The sequence below is a fragment of the Dama dama genome, chromosome 7 (genome assembly GCF_033118175.1).
Source record: "Dama dama isolate Ldn47 chromosome 7, ASM3311817v1, whole genome shotgun sequence".
In the NCBI taxonomy this organism is placed as follows: domain Eukaryota; kingdom Metazoa; phylum Chordata; class Mammalia; order Artiodactyla; family Cervidae; genus Dama; species Dama dama.
Window position 1 is genome coordinate 48,535,789 of NC_083687.1, and position 21,182 is coordinate 48,556,970.

Below are 21,182 nucleotides of genomic sequence, written 5' to 3' on the forward strand. Positions count from 1 at the left end.
CTGAAGCAGAACGTGGTGGCTATAGTTATCAATATTGTATTGTATACATGACATTTTGCTAGGAGAGTAGGTCTCACATGTTCTTACCTCTCCAAAAGGTAACATTGTGAGCTGATGGATATGTTAACTACCTTGATTGTGATCGTTCTACTGTTACACACATATCAAATTATCCAGATGTACACCATACACACATATAATTTCTATTTGTCAGTTATACTCCAATAAAGCTGAAAAATTAGAAAAAAAACAAGAGACCTCTGAATATTTGTTGGAAGGACTGATGCTGAAGCTGAAGCTTCAATACTTTGGCCACCTGACGTGAAGAGCCAACTCATTGAAAAAGACCTTGATGGGGTCTTCCCTCAGTGGAAAGATTGAGGACAGGAGAAGAAGGTGACAGAAGACAAGAGGGTTAGATAGCATCACTGACTCAATGGACATGAATTTGAGAAACTCCAGGAGATAGTGAAGAACAGGGAAGCCTGGCATGCTTCAGTCCACGGGGTCTCAAAGAGTCGGACACAATTGATTGACTGAACAACAACTCCAATGAGGCTGAATTTAAAAAAAAAAAAAAAAAAGGTGGGGGGGGGCAAGAGATCTCTGCACAATTTCAGCTTCCACAGCCATATTATGTTTCCCTGCTGCCAGGGGAAGTAAGAAATGCCTCTACTGGATTTTTGACGTATGTTTGTGCTATCTCCTTCTCAACAAGACTGTTAACTACCTGAGGATGGCACCCTGTAATAATCTTTTTAAATTGAGGTAGGATTCACATAACATGTTTAGGAAGTTCCCCTCTGTTCCTTGTTTAAGTGTCTTTATCATGAAAGAGTGTTGGATTTTGTCAGATGCTTCTCTGCCTCCATTGAGACAATCACAGGATTTTTTTTTCCTTAATTCTATCTACAGTGTATTACTTTGATGGATGTCTGTATGCTGAACCACCCATGTATTCCTGGGATAAATCCTACTCTATCCTGTGGTATAATCCTTTTAATATGCTGTTGAAATCAGTTTGCTGGTATTTTATTGAGGACTTTTGCATTCCTATTGATAAAGAATGTGGGTCTCTAGTTTTCTCCTGATTTCTTTGTCTGACTTTAGTATCATGGTAATGCTGGCCTCGTAGAATGAGTTAAGAAGTGATTTCACCTTTTCTGTTCTTTTGGAAGAGTCTGAAAAGATAGTGTTAATTCCTTAAACATTTGGTAGAATTAAAAAATGGTATCATATTTTTCAGTTTGTGTATATACATACATGTGTGTTCTTTCTGTGTTTAGAAGGTTATTTGATGTGGAAAAAGAGATATTTAATGTGTAGATAAATTTCAAGCCCAGAAAGAAAAAAATCACTTTTTAAAAAAGGTAAGTAACTCAACTTGAATATACAGAACTTTCTATAAATGTGTTTATTGCTTGAATATCTTCTTCAAATGTCATCCTAGCCAAGACGTTAAATAAATTTTCAAAAAGCTAGCAGACAGGAAGGATTCAAACACATATTGTGGACAGGAAAAAAAAAAAAAGAAGAGGCACAGGCTTTACTAAGTGACTTGAAAAAAAAACCTCCGAGGTAATACACTCACTCACCATCCAAGGAGAAACTATGCAAAAATCCATAAATGGATTAAAGAGCAGAACTGTGGCTGAAGAAAACCAGATTAGCTCTGCCAAAGATGATAGCCGTAAAATGCACCAAGAAAATATCCAACAATAGAAAAGAGAAATTATCTGCTGGTAAAAATTCATGATTCTGAAAGTAGACACCACCGGCCTAATTTAATAACTGCAGGATCCCTGATGGAAGGAAGAGGCAGGATATGGTTGAATCTTTTTCAGAATTTAATTAAAACCAAAATGGCACTTATTCCTTTGCTCCTCCACGATTCGAGCAGCTTCGCAGAATACCAACAGACAAGCCAGGATCAGAGCCCATGACTCACCGCGTTTTCAGCAGAGGATTTTAAGAATCAAATAAACAGGGTTTAGAATTACAAGGACGAGTTCCACATGCAGCTTCCAGATCTGTGCCTGTGTGTCTCTTCGCTGCGTGCTTCTGCCTCACTCTGCACATCCCCTGTGCCTGCCTCGATGGCTGGCCGTCTGCCTGTCCCACGATGAGCCCTGGGCAAAGCCGCGCTCACCCAGGCCCCCACTCCTCCCTGGGAAAACGCGTTCCTGCTCTCCCATGCCCAGGAGGAAACTTACAACCTCTCTCCCAGACTTCAAGGGAAGCCAAGATTCTAACAAGTAATTTTGGTCTGCTTGATATTTGGTGAGATACGAACCCCACTGTTAGATGTTTCTCTTTTTACTACCTGCTGGAAGAAAAGAGGACCACATGCTAATTGCAAAATCCCCTTTTGAAAATCTTTCGGAGTCACATGCCGCTCTTACCATTTGTCCTTAGCAGGCATCAGTTAAGATGTGTTACATTCACTGGATTTGGCAGAAAACAATCTGAAAACTAATTTCTGTCTTGAAAGGCATTTTATACAACCCAAAAGATGGGAGATAGGAGGGAAGTGGCCAGCAAAAATGGTTATTACCAGGAAAGCAAGGGCCTGTCTAGATCTGGTTCAGTTTCTACAAGCTACAGAAACAAGCAATTATGGCTTATTTGCTGTTGTGGATTTCCAGGGCCTATATCTCATACTTTTCAGCCTTTGGTTAATGAAGTCAAGTTTATCAGGAGGTGATTCACCAGTAAGAGAGCTGGGCTCAGTTCAGTTCAGTTCAGTTCAGTTCAGTCGCTCAGTCATGTCCGACTCTTTGTGACCCCATGAATTGCAGCACGCCAGGCCTCCCTGTCCGTCACAAACTCCCGGAGTTTACTCAAACTCACGCCCATTGAGTCGGTGACGCCATCCAGCCATCTCATCCTCTGTCGTCCTCTTCTCCCCCTGCCCCCAATCCCTCCCAGCATCAGGGTCTTTTCCAATGAGTCAACTCTTTGCATGAGGTGGCCAAAGTACTGGAGTTTCAGCTTCAGCATCAGTCCTTCCAGTGAACACCCAGGACTTATCTCCTTCTAGACACAGATAAATGACTGTTGTTGCGAAGTCTCTGAAAAGTACTGAATAGAGGCTTCAAGTTCAGCTCCAGCAAACTAAAGGTATGAATAAAAATCACTTCTCTTAAAATCTTCATTGGATTTTTATACATTTCTACTTTGAGCAGTCGAATTTTTTAAAAAACAAAAACAAAAAGCATTGCGTGTGCAAATTTTGAATTGAAATAGAGTCGTCCAAGAATTCTCCAGGCCAGAATACTCGAGTGGGTAGCCATTCCCTTCTCCAGGGGATCTTCCCTACACAGGAATGTAACTGGGGTCTCCCGCATTGCAGGTGGGTTCTTTAACAGCTGAGCTACCAGGGAAGCCCTAGAGTCACCCAAAAATTTTTATAAATTATGGGAGAAGGAAAACCAGACAATGATCAGTTAAGTTCTGCAAACTTCATTCTTATCAGTTACTGGCAAGAAAACTATGAGATTGAGAGTTGCTCATTTAGTAAATCAGGTAACAACTTAAAATACCTTGAAATTGTCTTTTTTTCGAAATTTTCTTATGAATTAGTTAAATCAGTTGCCCCTTTCCTTCCAAAGTTTTGACTAGTTTATTAAACTAGCTGGTTAGAAAACCCTTTTTGTAAGTTTGTTCTTCTTCCTTTCCCTCACTCATTGACTGTTCATTCTCCCCTAACTCTTGGTTAAGTGGTTCTCCTTGGTCATCGCATAGTAAGTTGGAACATGGGAAGGCTAGAGGCACTCGCAGTTCAAATTCTGCTTTGCGGCTTTCTACCTGCGTGCCTTGGAGAAGCTACTGTTGAATAATCGCTAAGTCATGTCTGACTCTTTGTGACCCCACTGATTGTAGCCTGCCAGGCTCCTCTGTCCATGGGATTTTCCAGGTAAGAATACTGAAGTGAGTTGCCATTTCCCTCTCCAGGGGATCTTCCCAACCTAGGAACTGAACCCTTATCTCCTGCATTGCAGGCCAATTTTTACCATTTTGCCATCACATAAACCCTGGAGAAGCTACTGAACTTCTCAATTCATCAGTTTCCTCCCTATAAATAGAACTCATACTCAACTGGTCCCTTAGGGCTGCTGTTAGTCAATATTTGGGACTAGAAGGGACTATGCTTAGAAGAGGGCATGGCCTCAGTTAAACTTTATTCATGTGTCTGTTAAATTAAATGATTGGTAAATATTTGAACATAAACTATGCTGCATCACTCATGTGCCACAGAAACTTCACCAACCAGCTTGTCCTCTGTCTGTGCACCTTGCGCTCTTAATCTTTGCTGGTCATCCCTCAAAAACTCCAATGAATAAAGAAGCAATCTAAACTCGCCCACAAACTTCACTTGCCAAGTGTGTCGTCTGAGACTCTTGACCCCTCCGACATCTGCAAACCCTTGACATTCATTTGGCCTCCTTTCCAGGCTGTTGTCTCTTCCCAGACGTCCACACAGTCAAGAGCATCTCTATGAGTTCAGTCCTTCCAGCTCTCGTCTAGACAGCCAGCACCCTCTCCCAGGTGTGCCCAGAGATGGGGCATAGTTTAGGGATGAGTACTGAGGGCTTCTCAGGTGGCACAAGTGGTGAAGAGTCCACCTGCCAATGCAGGAGATGTGAGAGATGAGAGTTCGATCCCTGGGTCGGGAAAATCTCTTGGAGAAGGAAATGGCAACCTACTCCAGCACTGTTGCCTGAGCAATCCCACGGACAGAGGAGCCTGACAGGCCATAGTCCATGGGGAGACAGAGTCTGACATGACTCTGCAGCGACTTAGCCGGGTGCAGGGACTGAGGGGAGGAAAGTGTAGAGGATGGCCCGGTGCCACTGGGGCTCGGGCGGGGGTTAAGCTGGTCACCAGACTCCCCTCCCCCACCTGCCCCAAGCTTCTGCCCAGGGTGCTCTGAAGATGCGATGCTATAAGCGTGAGAAGGGAAGAGACTCCCCGTCTACCTACCAAGTAAACCCTCCTCTAGTGTTTCTCATTTGTTGCCAAACCGCTCAGTCAGACCAGAGTTTTACAAAAGCTAAAGTTGCTTTTGTAAACAGGCAGCCATTTCCCCCCACACGGTGGAGTGGAAGCTTAAACAAAGCATCAGTCACGGGGCGGACTTAACTCAGGAACGCTCTGTAAGCTCCCTCACATACGTACCTGTTTACAAAGTGAAAGCATCTTATAAAACCCCTTTTACCACTTATGATGAGAAAACCAGCCTTGCCACTTCTCTAAACATCCCCTTGTGGTCAGGCTTTCAAGGCACAAATGAGGCAAAAGAAACGGACAGTGTGGTTTAGACGAAATTGAAGTTAATGGCCTCTATCCCCTGCTTCTCCTTGGCAATGGTGAGTGACACCATATGTTGGGGAGAAAGGATACATAAAACTCAAGATCCCGATCTGGATTTTAGGTTCTCGTTTCCTTAAGCGCCGAGCTGGGGTTTTGATCTGAGGACTGGGCGTGCATGAGTCCCTAGTAAACACAACCCGCTTTAAATGCCACCTTTTTATTGTCCCCAGTGTCTGCACAGTGTTCTGTCCATAGTAGACGCTGCACAATACATGGATATTGGTTGATTTGGTGCATAAAGAGCAATAATGATATGTCATCTTTACTCCAAATGCCATGGCAGCGATATTAATAAGTTAAATTGCTTACTTCAACAATGTCAAATGAAATGGCAAATGATGTGTTTGTTGACGAATGAACACCTCCCTGGGATAGTATTTAACTGGCTTAAAGGGACAACTGAATGCACAAGTAACTCCCTCCTTTATTTTCTATACATATAGGCAATAAGTCAGCGTTAAGTTTTTTCAGTGTAATATAAATGTAAAGACTCAGAACAAAAACATTAGGAATATATCTGAATCAAACTAAGCAGCGTATATAAACCGTGCAACTTTATTTACATCTTCCTAATGAATGAGCCTAGTTTCATGAGTGCATCTTTCCAGCTTCCATAATCTGTTTCTCCTTCCACCCATGAAGCCCATTAATTAATTTCAATCAATATTCTTCAAACAAAGGCAGTAGGACTTTACTACTGGCTGAATCAACATAGAACTGCTTAATCTTTTTCTGCTAGCAACTAACTTTCTCAAAGTTAAGGTTTGAAAATCTGATTGGTTTCATTATCATTTTTCTGGGGTTCCCAAATTTTGTCAATGAGCCTATGAAAAATACTTCATTTGCATAGGTAAAGTAGATTTAATGCATTAATATATTTAGAGTCAGCACTCTGAAAATCAGGTAAAGTTTTCAGCAGTTTTCAAGGCTTATGAAATAAATACTGTAGCCCTGAACCCACCAAGGAATTGGGGACCCTAGTAAACACCCCAGTCTCTGGAAGACTAACCCTTGGAGATCACGTAGACTGGAATTAGAAGGAACTGTACCAAAAACCTCAACTTGGCTCAAGGCAACACAGTCCTTGACAGAGGAAGAGAAAAGGGCCTCTTGCATAACACAGTTTTGATATATTATATACTTTAAATTTTTATATCTTTTAATACTTTTTAATATGGATATTCATACATATATTATACATATATTTGACTTCAACCTTTTCTTTGCTAAGATATGTATTTGTATAAAATATAAGTGCATAGAATATAGAAACAGATATAATATATAAATATGTAATTAAATATGTATTTCAGTGTATTTTAGTGTCCAACTGCATAATAAATATTGGATATAAATATTATATTCAGTGTGTGTGTGTGTGTGTGTGTGCTAATTTGCTTCAGTCTGTTTCTTTGCAACCCCATGTACCTCTGTCCATGGGATTCTCCAGGCAAGAATACTGGAGTGGGTTGCCAAGCTCTCCTCCAAGGGATCTTCCCAACCCAGGAACTGAACCCGCGTCTCTTGGGTTTCCTGCACTGGCAGGCGGATTCTTTATCACTAGCACCACCTGGGGAGCCAAAGAAAAGGCTGAAATTAATGATCTGAATATTCATACTGCAAAGCAGCGGAGTATACAAAACTAAATCAAAAGAAAATAAAAGAAATAAAAAGAAAATTCAATGACGATTTATAAAGAGGTAGACATATATTACAAATCTCAGAAATGAGAAAGAGGACATTGCAACAATTCTCAGTTCAGTTCAGTCGCTCAGTCGTGTCCGACTCTTTGCGACCCCATGAATCGCAGCACGCCAGGCCTTCCTGTCCATCACAAACTCCCGGAGTTTACTCAAACTCATATCCATCGCTTCGGTGACACCATCCAGCCGTCTCATCCTCTGTCGTCCCCTTCTCCTCCTGCCCCCAATCCCTCCCAGCATCAGGGTCTTTTCCAATGAGTCAACTCTTCGCATGAAGTGGCCAAAGTATTGGAGTTTCAGCTTCAGCATCAGTCCTTCCAATGAACACCTAGGACTGTTCTCCTTTAGGATGGACTGGTTGGATCTCCTTGCAGTCCAAGGGACTCTCAAGAGTCTTCTCCAACACCACAGTTCAGAAGCATCAATTTTTCAGTGCTCAGCTTTCTTCACAGTCCAAATCTCACATTCATACATGACCATTGGAAAAACCATAGCCTTGACCACACGGACCTTTGTTGGCAAAGTAATGTCTCTGCTTTTTAATATGCTATCTAGGTTGGTCATAACTTTCCTTCCAAGGAGTAAGCACAATTCTATAGACATTTAAAAATATTTTAAAAGTTAGGATGTTGTGAACACCTTTGTGCCAATAAATCTGAAAACTTTGATGAAGCAGAATCCTGGAAAAACACATTTTAAGCCAACAAGGACATATAGCACGTGGAACTCTGTTCAGTGTTACGTGGTGGGCTGGGTGGGAGGGGAGTTTGGGGGAGAATGGATACATGTCCATGTATGGTTGAGACCCTTTGCTATTCCCCAGAAGCTATCACAACATTGGTAATCAGTTATACCCCACTAGAAGATAAAGAGTCTTAAAAAATCCTTTTAAGTTAACACAGGATGTAATAGCTAATCTGAATAGTCCTGTATCTACAAATAATTTATTTGTCTGTGATTAAATATTTTCTAAATGGAAATACCCAGGCTGAGACGTCTTTCCCAAAAAGTTCTTTCAAACTGTAACAAAGAAATAAACTTATTCTTACACAAATTCTCCCAGATAATAGAAAAAGATGAGACATTGCCCAATTTGTTTAATACCAGAAAAAATTCGTCAAGAATTTTGCCAAAGGTCCCCAGTGACATCCCCATAAGAACATTCAATCTTATCAGTGACCAAACACAAAATCCCTTGACTTCAAACTTTGCTCCTCACTGTTTTTTAAAATGACACACAAGAGATGCTAAAGAAGATCAGAACACATAGCTATTTCTACTATAAATATTGCTTTCTTAAAGACTGTCAATAGATAAAATCTCATACCCAAGTAACTAGTTTATCCTTCTCAGAATAGAATGACTATTCTTAAGCCTATGTATATAGTTATAGACCCAACCCCATGCCTGGCAAAGTCAGTGGTAGGTGAGACCATGCATTTCATGCACTTAGATCAGAACAGTGTTTTTCATATGGTGGTTTCTCAACAAATTTTCATTAATTCATTTGGGGGAAAAAAGCACATAGAGATGCTCTTTTGACTGAAATGTGACAAAATTGATCCAAGTGTTTCTGCTTCCATCACACACCTTAGTGTGATGGTCCTGTACTGTCCTTATATACAAGGCTCATGGTGAAAGAGGAGAGAAAATACAGATTGTAAAAGTCCTGTGAAATCCTGTAAGAGTCCTTACTACATCATGAAGTCCTTTTTGAATTCCTCTTCTCTGGGAAATACCTGCTGGCTACCAGTTTTGTTCTGAGAGCGTGTGTGCATGCTATGTCACTTCAGTTGTGTCTGACTTTTTGCGACCCTATGGACCACAGCCTGGCAGGCTCCTCTGTCCATGGGGTTCTCCAGGCAAGAATACTGGAATGGGCTGTCATGCCATCCTCCAGTGGGTCATCTCCACCCGAGAATGGAATCCACATCTCATGTCTCCTGCATTGGCAGGTGGGTTCTTCACCCCTAGTTCCACCTGGGAAGCCTGTTCTTAGGATTATCCTTAGGTTAAGCCTGTTCTTAGCCTGTTCCAGTTATCAAAAAAGATAAACCAGAGAATTCGGTGACAGAACAGATTCAGAAGCTAAGCTTTATTCATCAGAGAATTTCTCATTACACTATGTGTGGTTGTCACAGGCAGAAAAAGTTGGAGGGAAAAATTATTAAGCCCCCCAGTAGTGAAACAAATCCTCATGGGAGCAAGGTTTGCAATTACTACTAACAAAGAACCTCACCATCACAGGATCACCAACTAAAATGGTTGTGGGGAAGCAGAAAACATCTAATAAATAAAGAGAAGACAGGGGCAAAAAGAAACAAGGTGAGGCATGCTAGGGGGCTTCCCTGAGAGCTCAGTTCGTAAAGAATCTGTCTGCAGTGAGGAGACCCCACTTCGATACCTGGGTCGGGAAGATCCCCTGGAGAAAGGATAGGCTACCCACTCCAGGATTCTTGGGCTTCCCTTGTGGCTCAGCTGGTAAAGAATCCGCCTGCAATGCGGGAGACCTGGGTTCAATCCCTGGGTTGGGAAGATGCCCTGGAGAAGGGAAGGCTACCCACTCCAGCATTCTGGCCTAGAGAATTCCACGGACAGTCCATGGGGTTGCAAAGAGTCGGACACGACTGAGCGACTTTCACTTTCACTCTCAAGGCAGGCTAAAGACACAGCTTGCACCAGTTTTGCCCAATTATTCATTTTCATGGCAATAGTTCTTAATCAGTGGAGGACAGTAAACCAGCTAACAGATCTATACACTTTTTAAAAATTTATTTTTAATTGGAGGATAATTGCTTTACAATATTATGTTGGCTTCCCCCATACAACAACATGAATCAGCCTTAAGTACACAATGTCTCCCCACTCTTGAAGCTTCCCCCCACCCCTCAGCCCATCTCACCCCTCTAGGTTATCACAAGGCACTGGGTTAAGCTCCCTGGGGTATACAACTTCCCATTAGCTATCTATTTTACATAATGCGTGTTTCAGGGCTGCTCTCTCAGTTGGGCCCTCCTTCTCCTTCCCCCTCGCTGTGTCCAAAATTTCTTTCTATGTCTGCATCTCTATTCCCAGCCTGCAAATAAACACAAAGGCTCATTTTGATTCATACTTAAACTTCGAGAAACATACATCACCGTGAAATCCTTTAATAAAAGTGACAGATAAATGAAAATAAATGGCTTGAAGTTTGTAAAAGGAAAACGAGGCTTTTCACCTTGACTTCTAACGAGAGAATGGGAAGTTCTGTTCTCCCCTGAAGTTAAATACAGTCTTGTGTTGTAGCAAATGTTTGGCACCTTTCGCTATGGTTCCAAAGCAGCCCAAATGTAATTTGAGCTAATTCATGAAATGCACTTTGTAAAAAGATATTTATTGCCTGCGAGATAAATAGTCAAAATATATCAGATTTATTGATATTCAGGGAAAACCACATTATGGTTGTTTAGAGTGAACCCATGAACAAAATGAGTGTTCGGGGAAGTGGGAGCAGACGGCTGGTATGTGCCTTAAGAAAAACAAGAGCAGACAGAAAAAGAGCAGAAAGCAGGAAGCTGTGTCCAGTACAGTCATTTCAGGGGGAGGTGTTCAGCATCGATGGCGATATAGATCTGAACGCAAGTGGTGCAGAAGCCTTTTTGATAAAACCGGGCATGAAAGAAAAAGGACATGCAGTATCAGGAGATTTGCTTTAATTCAGTTCCCTTGTTTATTAGAAAGAGGCAGAAAAATAGTGTCTGAAGGATTTATGAGTAATGAGCTCTTGAGCATGTTTTCCTAGCCTTGTAGAATAGAGGAAGAAATCTTATTCGGCTTTCATAGAAGATCAGGGCAAAGGGACCATCTTGGACCAAAGGGAAACTCATCATAACACAGGCCCTACTGAATTATCAATCTGAAGGAAAGGATGATAATTTTGGTGTGAAACATGGGTATGTGTCTGTGGTATGGGACAACCCAAGCTTTCTTCTCAAGACTATGAGGCCTTTCTAGATCATGGCAGTTGAAGTACGTCATCCGAAAGGACATCAAGATAGCAAAAGGTGATGGTGTAAATATATAAACTTCAAAAATTATTATAAAGAAATAAATTGTACATATTCATACAAAACAACTTTTAAAAATCACTGAATAAGCCTAGCATCACGAAGTGAAATAGTTCTTCTTTCCCTCCACGTTAAGCAAAGTAGATCAATCAAAGTAATTAATGCTCAGTCGTGTCCAGCTCTTTGCAACCCCATGGACTGTAGCCCGCTAGACTCCTCCGTCCATGGAATTCTTCAGGCAAGAATACTGGCGTGGGAAGCCATTCCCTTCTCCAGGGGATCTTCCTAACCCAGGAAGTGAACCCTTGGCTCCTGCATCACAGGCAGATTCTTTACCATCTGAGCCACCAGGGAAGCCCAAAGTAATTAATAGGTAAGTCTTTAGGTCCCAAAGGAAATAATATTCAATATTTTATCAGAGTACATACATCTAAACCATAGATGATATTAAAATAAATGTATCACTTCCTGTTTTTAATTGTTGATTCAATTCCTCATGACTTTGATTTCATTAGCTGCACTAACATGTTTTTAAAAATATCTGATCTGTTTCTCTTACTAGATCTGCCATTTTACAAATGCTTATCTACTTTCTACCAGTCCATCCTAAAGGAAAAGAGTCCTGAATATTCATTGGAAGGACTAATGCTGAAGCTGAAACTCCAATACTTTCGCCACCTGATATGAAGAACTGACTCATTGGAAAAGACCCTGATGCTGGGAAAGATTGAAGGTGGGAGGAGAAGGGGCCGACAGAGGATAAGATGGTTGGATGGCATCACTGACTCAATGGACATGAGTTTGAGTAAGCTCTGGAGTTGGTGATGGACAGGGAGGCCTGGCATGCTGCAGTCCATGGGGTCACAAAGAGTTGGACACAACTGAGTGACTGAACTGAACTGAACTGATCTACTTTCTGCACTGGAAGCAGAAACCTTAAAAACTTTATTCCCAGGTTGAACACATGTATTTTATGTCAGAACCAAACCTTTTGTCAATAGAGATTCACAACATGTCAGGGCTAATCCAATCTTGGAAGTATCTGATATCTACTGCTTCATCTAACCAGCGTCGGGGGCTGAGGCAGTGAGAATTCAGGAGGGTAAGTGACATTCCGGCTGTGGGAAACTCTCTATTATGGGTTTCTTGAGACCCTACACATCTTGCTGGGCCTGCTGAGAATGCAAAACTCTGCCCACTCTACTGGGGCTATGTCACAGGCCCACGGTTGCTGTGAGAAGCCTTGAAGGATGAGGGAGCAGCCTGCTTTAGGACAAAGAGCAGGATTGCTTTCTGTTTGCTGCAAAACTGTGGGTTCCCCGAGCTCAGAGTCCCTTTCTTGTGATGCGACCCCCCACATGGCTGGCATACATATAGGCTTCCTGCATCACCCTGTGAAACTTGGGGGTTAGGGAGAACTGGTGAGAATATGCTGATGTTCACGCCGTCTGCTGTGTTGCAAGAGTCCTTTGTCTCTGACCCACGAGTCTCGTGTCTTCCATGAGCATCCACGAAATGACAGCTTCTAAGTAGGGCAAAACCAAATCCCAGAACTGACATCTGGCAGTGAGAGAGAGGAGAAAGAATAGAACCATCATCTTCTGACTTTTGTTTCTCTCTTTTTTACCCTTCAAGATAATGCTCGATGTTGAAATCATGAGAAAGCAGAGTTTTTAGTATTTGAGGGTGATGAAATAAATAATTAAACACAGTTATTGCCTAGATAGTTCTATGAAGAATTAAGGGGAACACCTCAATTGGGAAAATGTCATTCTATTGGGAAGGCTCCACTGTTCACTAAACAGTGGCTGAGTTTTCTCTCCTCACCCTGGACCATCTCACACACAAAGAAATATATTTAATATATTTTTCACTCTTGCTTTTTAATTTAAATGTACTCTTAAAAGTTTTATAGCATTCGCTTTCCAATCTGCTTTCTCTGTTTCTGCAACATTTATAATGTCTGTCCTTTCATACAAGAACATTTTTAATATTATTGTTTCCTTTTAGATGTCTCCATTACCTGTGGCCCCAAGAGTATGGATTTTCCTGATGGTTGCATTTGTTTTTTAGTTTGGGGTTTTAGTTTTAGAGTCTTAGTTGCTTGACCACATTACGGAAGCCCCTCACCTGTATTCATGGTGGATTTGAAGCTCCAGTTTCTTCCAGGGGCTTCTGTTTCCATCAATGACTAAATGTGGACATACTGCTTCCTAGAGACTCCCTTAGACATTAGATTGGGTGTTTGATCCCAGTTAAAAGATAAAACAGCCCTTTCTAGTTTCACAGAGTGGCTTAGATCCTGACCTTGGTATTGAAATCCAAACTCCTAAGAAAAATGTCCAGCTTGATACTCCTGAAACACCCTCCCCAACTATGACCTATTTTTCTGACTCTGAATTTCCTCTTCACTTCTGACAACTCAAGATTTCCCTTTCATATTTTTAAGTCAGGAAATTTTTTTTTTTAGCCAAGCCCCATTTTACCAGAATCCCTGAATATCAAAGAGTAAAGGGGTATTCTCACAGGTCAGCTTTGTCTCCCATCAGGCACCAAAACAGTGGTCTTTTTCTTTAACAATGTGATTATCACTTGTAACCTTCGTCCTTACAACAAAGTCTGAATATATTGTAACAGCAAAATGGCAGTGGAAAACATTCCACCGGCTCTATTCAATAGGCAGATGACTGCTAACAGAATTTTACAAATTGCATTATGTTAATAATAAAGTTATCAGCTAGAACCAATGGCCACTCCTCAAAAGATATAAAAGTCCTACTTATTAAAAAAAGATACTCAGAGGATATCAAATAATAGTATAACTTTAACAACACATTAAGTGTTTGATGACCTATGGAGTTGGTTTCTGTGTATGTGAGAAAGAGGGAGATTTTCCTTTTGTTTTGATTTTTGTTTTTAAGGTTTATTTTTTGAAGCAATACCCTTTTTCCTGGATGATTTTTCCACAGTCAGCCTTGGTTCACTGAGACTTTTTTCATTAAAACAAGTAATAGTTTTCCTCTTTGTTTTTTTCTCTTAGACCAAGACTGAAATTGGATTGCAGATCAAAGACCATGGCAAAAAATTCCTGACATTGGAAACTGTCTTCCCAGGCATCCATGTGCCTCATCCCCTTCTACACATTCCATATAAAGAGATTGTTTCATTTTCCACCTGGCAACGCTTAAATCGTTTTATTTTTCTTCATTAAAACCACCACGCCTCTTCATTTAACTTATGTTTTAGTATCTTGACTCAACAGGATCATAAAAACTTTTATTTTTGTTGCTGCTGCTTCTTTTTGCCCCAGGGAGATGTAAAAGAGAAACAAGTTAAAGAATATACAGTCAGCCCTTCTTTAAAAATATATAACTATATTTCTAAAGGAATGAAAAAATATAGCACTAGTGGGAAAACACTGCAGTCAAATCTATGTTTAACTTGAAATAACATAACTTTTGTGGGTGTGTTTGACATTCTCTCATACCTGCTACAACCCCTGTGAGTCCTCAGTAAATATTAATTATGGGTAATTGACAATTCTTTTCTTCTAATGGAAGCTGCAGAACCGATTCTCAAGTTTTCACTTCGTGCTGGTGCAGCAAAGTTCAGCCTTCAACAAAGGTCTGTTCTCTGTGCCCTGGAATGTAAACATGATCGTCCTATGAGAGAAGAGTGTGTGTCTTTCTGGATCCTCAAAAAGAAATCAAGTTTCTACAGAGAATCCTAACCTAAAGCAAACAAACAAGTCAACCTCATCTTTTGTCTTTCTATTTTTTAAAGAAAAAGAATTAAGCCTGATTCCAACCAACCATTCTATGTTCCAAATATACTTTCCATTTTACAAGTTCCTCTGATGTGAATGCCTTTTATTGACCATCCTGTAAATGGCTTAAATAGTTACAATCTCCTAATAAGGAGAATTTAATGGCAGCGACACATGCCACCAGAGCCCTTAACTGTGTTTCCTGTCAATTCTGATCAATCTGTTATGTTTGCTGTAAATCTAACTGCTTAGTGATCAGTGAATAACACAAACTCATTGCCTCAGCTCACTTTAGGAATTTATTTTGCAATGGGCATGGATGCATGTTTTAAACTTGACACAAACCCAAACCTATGTGTGTATATATTAGGTTGGCCACCCAAATGACTGTTTTGGCCAACCTGATATATACAGACAAACATTTATATACACTTTATGAATAATATATCTACCACATATTATGTGTGATGCTATATATAAGTACTTTCATAATCTTTCCAAATTAAATTAGACGTGCCTTTAGAATAGAGGTAAGACTATAGAATGCATTTCCACTCTGATTGTCTTTGGTAAATAAAGAGTTTCACAGAAGCTTAATGATTATTTTTTTTAAAAGATTTAATTTACTGAGAAGTTTTCAGAAACATACCCACTTTCTCAAGCAAAGTTCACCTTTGTTCGCTCTCTTCATCACCAACTGCACACCCACCTACAATTTCTCCATGTTTCAACTACATGTTTCAACAAGCATATAATGTTAGACATGCTGCTTGCTTTTTATGTGGGTTGATCATTTCAAATGGAATTTGCGTCTATAATCCAGAACTTTTGGTAAGAATTAAGGTCATTCCACCTAGCCTGTCAACTGTACTTATTCAAATATGTGTCCAAATTAGACACTTTTAATAAGTAACATGAAGGAGTATCCCAGCCCAGCAGGTCGGGTGGGAATAAGTAAGAAGGAACATCAGCCTTTGTCTGGTCTTGGATAGGAATTAAGAAGAGTTTGCTCATCTACCATCTATGAAAATTCACCATTCACCTGGCCTTTCCCTCTAGCTGTTCATCACTCCAGTCCACAAGAAAATGGCCATCTGACAAACTTCACTCCCCAAAATAACATGAGCAAGAATTGCTAACACCTGCAAAGAGCTTACTGCATGCCAGGCACCGTTCTAAACACGTTACACCTTTCATCTCCTTTAATCCTCATCCCAGTCTTGGGAGGTAAGTATCATCATGTTCAAAGATTTAGAGATGAGGAAATGGAGGCAAAATGATGTTAAAGTAACTAGTTGAAGATTACACAGCTTGGTAGTGGCAATGCCAGTTTAGAAGAGCATTCCATTTGTACTTTTCACGTCTAGTAGATACGCCATTGAAGGAGGGTACTGTTAACAGCATTTCATGTATCACATGCCCAAACTCAGGATGAAGTGTAAGTATCAATATACTAAGACTGAGAAGAGTGCTGATCCAAGAGTCAGCTGACGCTGATGTCAGCACTACTTCCAGCCTCAACCAGCATTTAACCTTGAACGAGTCACTTAACTCTGGAGCCCAAATTCCCGATCGGCAAAAGGAAAGATTAGCTGTTCTGTAAGGGTTCTTCTCAACCTCAAAATTTACGTCCCTGTGATTAGTGGCTGAGTGAACTGTCACGTTGATCTAATAACTTGCGGGTGTGTTGATGAAGTTTACAGAGTTCTCCAGCAGTGGAGCTGGGTGTAAGACCCAGTTCACCTCTGCAGAGCCCACTATGGTAGGTGCTGTGTACTGAAATGTACTGTAACCTGAAATTCAATGATGTTGAGCCCCAGTGAAATTCCCACAGCCCTGTGGCATTTATATCTGTTCGAAGATCAAAAAACCCTTAAAACTCAGGAAACTCTCTGTCATAATTAGATGTACTGCCTAAAACCAAAAATTAAAGACCCATAAATTATATCGTATAGTATTCATTTAACATTCAGTTTTGCTTGTTCGTACTGTAAAATCTTATTTGAGTCTTAAAAAATATTTCTCTGTAGAGAGGTTGATAATGAATCATTTTGAGGTTATATACACTCTGATCCCTTTTTTATAACATGTAATTCTAACTGAAATTCAACAATAGCTAAGAAGATTTGATCCCAGTGGAAGATGTTTGCTTGGGTTTTGATGGCACCTGAGTAGAAGTAAAGGCATTCTGATCTACTGTATTCTACAGAGTAGACTTCCAACAGAACTCCTGAAATAGGAGATCTCTCATCTTCATTGTAGTAGAAATGCATTCGTCACATCTCACCTTGATCTTAAAACATATTTAAAATGGAATATTTTGACACAAATATTGGAAGAAAAAATAAGGGAAAAGATAAGACAAGCTCCCTTTCCTGGGGTCACTGCCCTGCAGCCTAGCTGAGCACACTGCTGGCATCTCACAGAGCAAGAGCAGGAGGCTTGTAGGAGGCTCTCCCCAGAGGCGGACCTTGTCTGCATGTATCATGTACAGCCTTGCCATGTGGCCTCAGACGAAAATGGAGCTCAGTTGGTGGTGGGGGGGGGCATCATTAATTGAATCCACTCAAGTCCCTTGACCAAAAAAAAAACCATGCAAGTGAAAACTACCTAGGTTTTTAAAGCTCTAGTTCTTGCATTTGTTCACTTAAGATATCAATCCCCAACCTTTTAGGTACTAGGGACCAGGGCAGGCCAAGAAAGACTCCATGGGGAAAGTTACCTTTATGTTGAGTCTTAAAATGAGTAAGATCGGCCTCATTCTGGTCTGTCTTCAGCCCAAGGGTACAAAGCAAGAATATGGATGTAAGTAACCTGGATTGGCAAGAGTGGGGACCGTGGGGGCAAAGCGGGGATAAGGGAGGCTGGAAAGATTGTCTGAGGACAAGTTGAGAAGAGCTTTGAATATCTTGCTAAAGGATTGGACTCTGTGTAGTAGGGAGAGCTGAAGATGAGAGAAAGATGAAAAGTGACAATTCATACTCCTTTCATGCATTCTGTGAGTATCACAGACTAGAATCTACATTTGGTACTCAATGAGTGATTGTCAAACTGCCTTGAGGACTGAGCTATTGGCTCATCAGGAAACAGATGTGTTAATGTTCATGGCATTAAAAGTAATTAATTAGTGTTATTTATTTAGTACCTCACTCTCAAGTCCCAGGCACTTTGAATACATTTTCTATGATCTCCATTCCATACACCAGTCTGATAAGGCTGTTATTTTTGCCTACAATTTACACATGAAGAGACTGAATTCATGGTGGTCTTTGACCTCCTAAGGGCAAATGGCTCATAAGCAGCAAAGCCTAGATTTGAACGCTAGTTTCTGATTCTAATACCTATGCTCTAGCCACTCTGCTGTATAGTTTTTCCAGGTGCACTGACAGATTTGGGTAAACCCATTCCGAATATGTGCCTCAGCTCTGACTCCAACCCACACTTCCTCCCCTAACCGTGGTGTGAACAAGGCGAGTGCAAAACGGCAGCTCGGGTTGGAAGTGAAATGTGAGATGGAGAACACAGTGAAGGTAAGTGACCCCTGTGGGGATGGGAACTATACATTTGTTTTCCAATCAGTGAAAAAGGCACGTGAAAACAGACATTGTGGGACAGAATATGAACTCAGAGTGAATGGAGGAAAGCAAGGAAGAGAAAAGGGCTGCTGGTGACAACGAGAGATGATGATGCCCAAGCGCCGGGCAACTCAAACCTATCCCAGCAGCATACCAGTGCTCCTCTGGTTCTGCAAAAGAGGGTGTGTGCCTGAGTGACTGTTTATGACCAAAGAGGAATTAGGGATTTGGAAATAGAAAGAAACTGATTTAAATTTAAAAGGAAACAAAGACATGTGGGAAGCTCAGAAATTTCCCAGAGAAACCATGAGAGACCCTGGGCTCCTAAGTTACTTCTGATTCCAAACTATACACAGCTTAGCCTGTGTGTTTGCTTAAACCCATGGACTGTAGCTTCCTCAAGAGTAGGTAAGAAGGGCACTCTTTCAGCTACTATCTAGTGGTATTTTCAGTCTCACAATGGACAAAAATGGAGGTTTGGAATAAATCACTGGCATATTTAGGGAGGTGAGAGGATATGAGAAAGTAATAAAAACGTTCAGGCAAGAAGAAGCCTTTTTATCTAGATAACTATCTGTTCCTTTTAATTTTTTCCTCCCCAGAACGATCAGCCAGGAAGAACAGGAGAACAAACCAGAAATAAAGAAGCAAAAAAGACTCTCTAAAAGAGGCGAAAGCAGAAAACCTTAGGAAATTGTCATGCCTCAAACATAGCTGCAACATTAAAAAAAAAAATTACCTTTCTTCATTTTTTTAAACAATGTGTTTTACTAAAAATGTAAAAAAAAAAGAAAAATGAAAAACAAAAACCCCCACAAAACAAAGCTTGTGAAATGTGAATTGTTTTGATATCCCGTTACTTCTTGAAAAGACATTATTTGTGTGAGATTTTACTTGGATAGAGGCACATTATTTCATTATTAAAAAAAATATATCATACAATATATTCCATTCTCAAGGAGAGGCTTTACTGCTTTTCAGAAATACTGTCAATATAGAAACATATGCTACAGCTTGCAGGAAGATTAAAAGTCATCGAGGTCTAGTTTTAAATTTTTGCTGATGAAAAAACTAGCCCAGAGAGATAGCCATTTATATCCCGTCGTGCTGGCCATTAGGGGCAGGAAAGCTTTCAAGACCCATGTGAATTGAATCCACACCCACTGCTCTACCCATTATGCCCTTTGCTAACCATTTTGAACTTCAGAGAAACTGTACTCACGAAAGAAAGCTTGACAGAGAGTACACCCATTACCAACCACTTTTTAAATAGAAAGCTAGGGGCTTCCCTGGCAGTCCAGTGGTTAAGTCTTTGTCTTCCAAAGCAGGGGGTGTAGGTTCAACCCCTAGTCAGGGAACTAAGCTCCCACGTGCCTCATAGCCAAACAAACAACACACGAAACAGAAGCAATATTGTATCAAATTCAATAAAGACCTTAAAAAATGGTCCACATCAAAGATAAATAGGTAGAAAGCTAAAAGCCTGACCTCCAAATATTCATGTATTATCTATAGAACAAAGCAGATTATTTGTAGGAACCAATGAGTGAAGATTATATCCACAGAAATACTAATTAGGAAATATATATGTTAAACAATTGATGATTTTCTGATCTTTCTGCCTAGGATTTTTTTTTTTACGAATCTCGCTGTCACCCTTTAATACAATCACATGGTCATAAGCCCACTACTCCAATGACCTAAGAGTTTAGAGCTTCTGATTTTGAACATAAAACAAATGCATTCAATTAGAAGTCTCATTCAATAGTTTTTTAGTACTAAAAAGTCAAAGGTTGATTTTTTTTTTCTCCTCTCTATACCTTGAGTAAAGTTCAAAAGGGAAGAAATTTAAGAATTCAAAATGTTCTTACATAAAAACTGAATTTCCAAGTCAAAAGAAAAGGTATCTAAAATGTTCCAACAGATTTACCCAAAGCAATGAAGAAAGCAGGGACTCTTACTAAGTCAGACAGCCTTCAAGGTTAAACCATGTGGCCCGCCCACCTCTCCGGCTCTCTGTCTGCTGGGCCCCTACCCCACCACTGGCAGGAGAAAACAGCCCTGACTGAGCTTCCGTGAGTCTGACAGGGAACCTCAAGTTCCCCATTTAATAGTGGGTGTGAAGAGCAGAAAAAACGCTGCCTCGCCAGGGTCACCACCTTTGAGGTACCCACCTCAGAGATTTGACAGCATCCTTTTATAAAATTTTATTTCTTTTGCCTGTGCTGGGACTTCGTTGCTGCAAGGACTTTTCTCTGGTTGTGGCGAGTCGGGGCTGCTCTCTCGCTGAGGCGCTGGGGCTTCTCGTCGCGGTGACTTATCTTGTTGCGGAGCACAGGCTCTAGGGTATGAGACTTGTAGTTGCGGGATGGGGGCTCAGTAGCTGCGGCTCCTGGGCCCTAGAGCACAGGCTCAGTAGCTGTGACATGCAGGCTTAGTGGCCCCAAGGCATTTGGGATCTTCCCAGACCAGGGATTGAACCTGGGGCTACTACACTGGCAGGCAGATTCTTTACCACTGAGTCACCAGGGAAGCCTTGGCATCCACTTTTTTTAGTTTCCATCTCCTCCAGCCAAGAATAGGAGCAGGTTAGCAGTGGCCTTGGAAATAAGATCTCAAATGAGAAAACAAGAAACAGGAAGAAAGATCCGATCCAAACGCTGTTTCATAACCTCTAGTCCATACATCTCCTCAGAAAAATGTGGCCCTTTTTCTTCAC

At 40.8% G+C, this 21,182-nt stretch overlaps 1 long non-coding RNA gene across 1 annotated transcript; it reads right to left on the minus strand.

The window, feature by feature from the left end:
• Window positions 1-12,631: 12,631 nt before the first annotated feature.
• LOC133059208 (uncharacterized) lies at window positions 12,632-20,742 on the minus strand. Its single transcript, XR_009693500.1, has 3 exons — window positions 20,638-20,742; window positions 14,610-14,762; window positions 12,632-12,682 (listed from the first exon to the last, which is right to left on the minus strand). It is a non-coding gene; the product is annotated as an uncharacterized LOC133059208 (long non-coding RNA).
• Window positions 20,743-21,182: the final 440 nt, after the last annotated feature.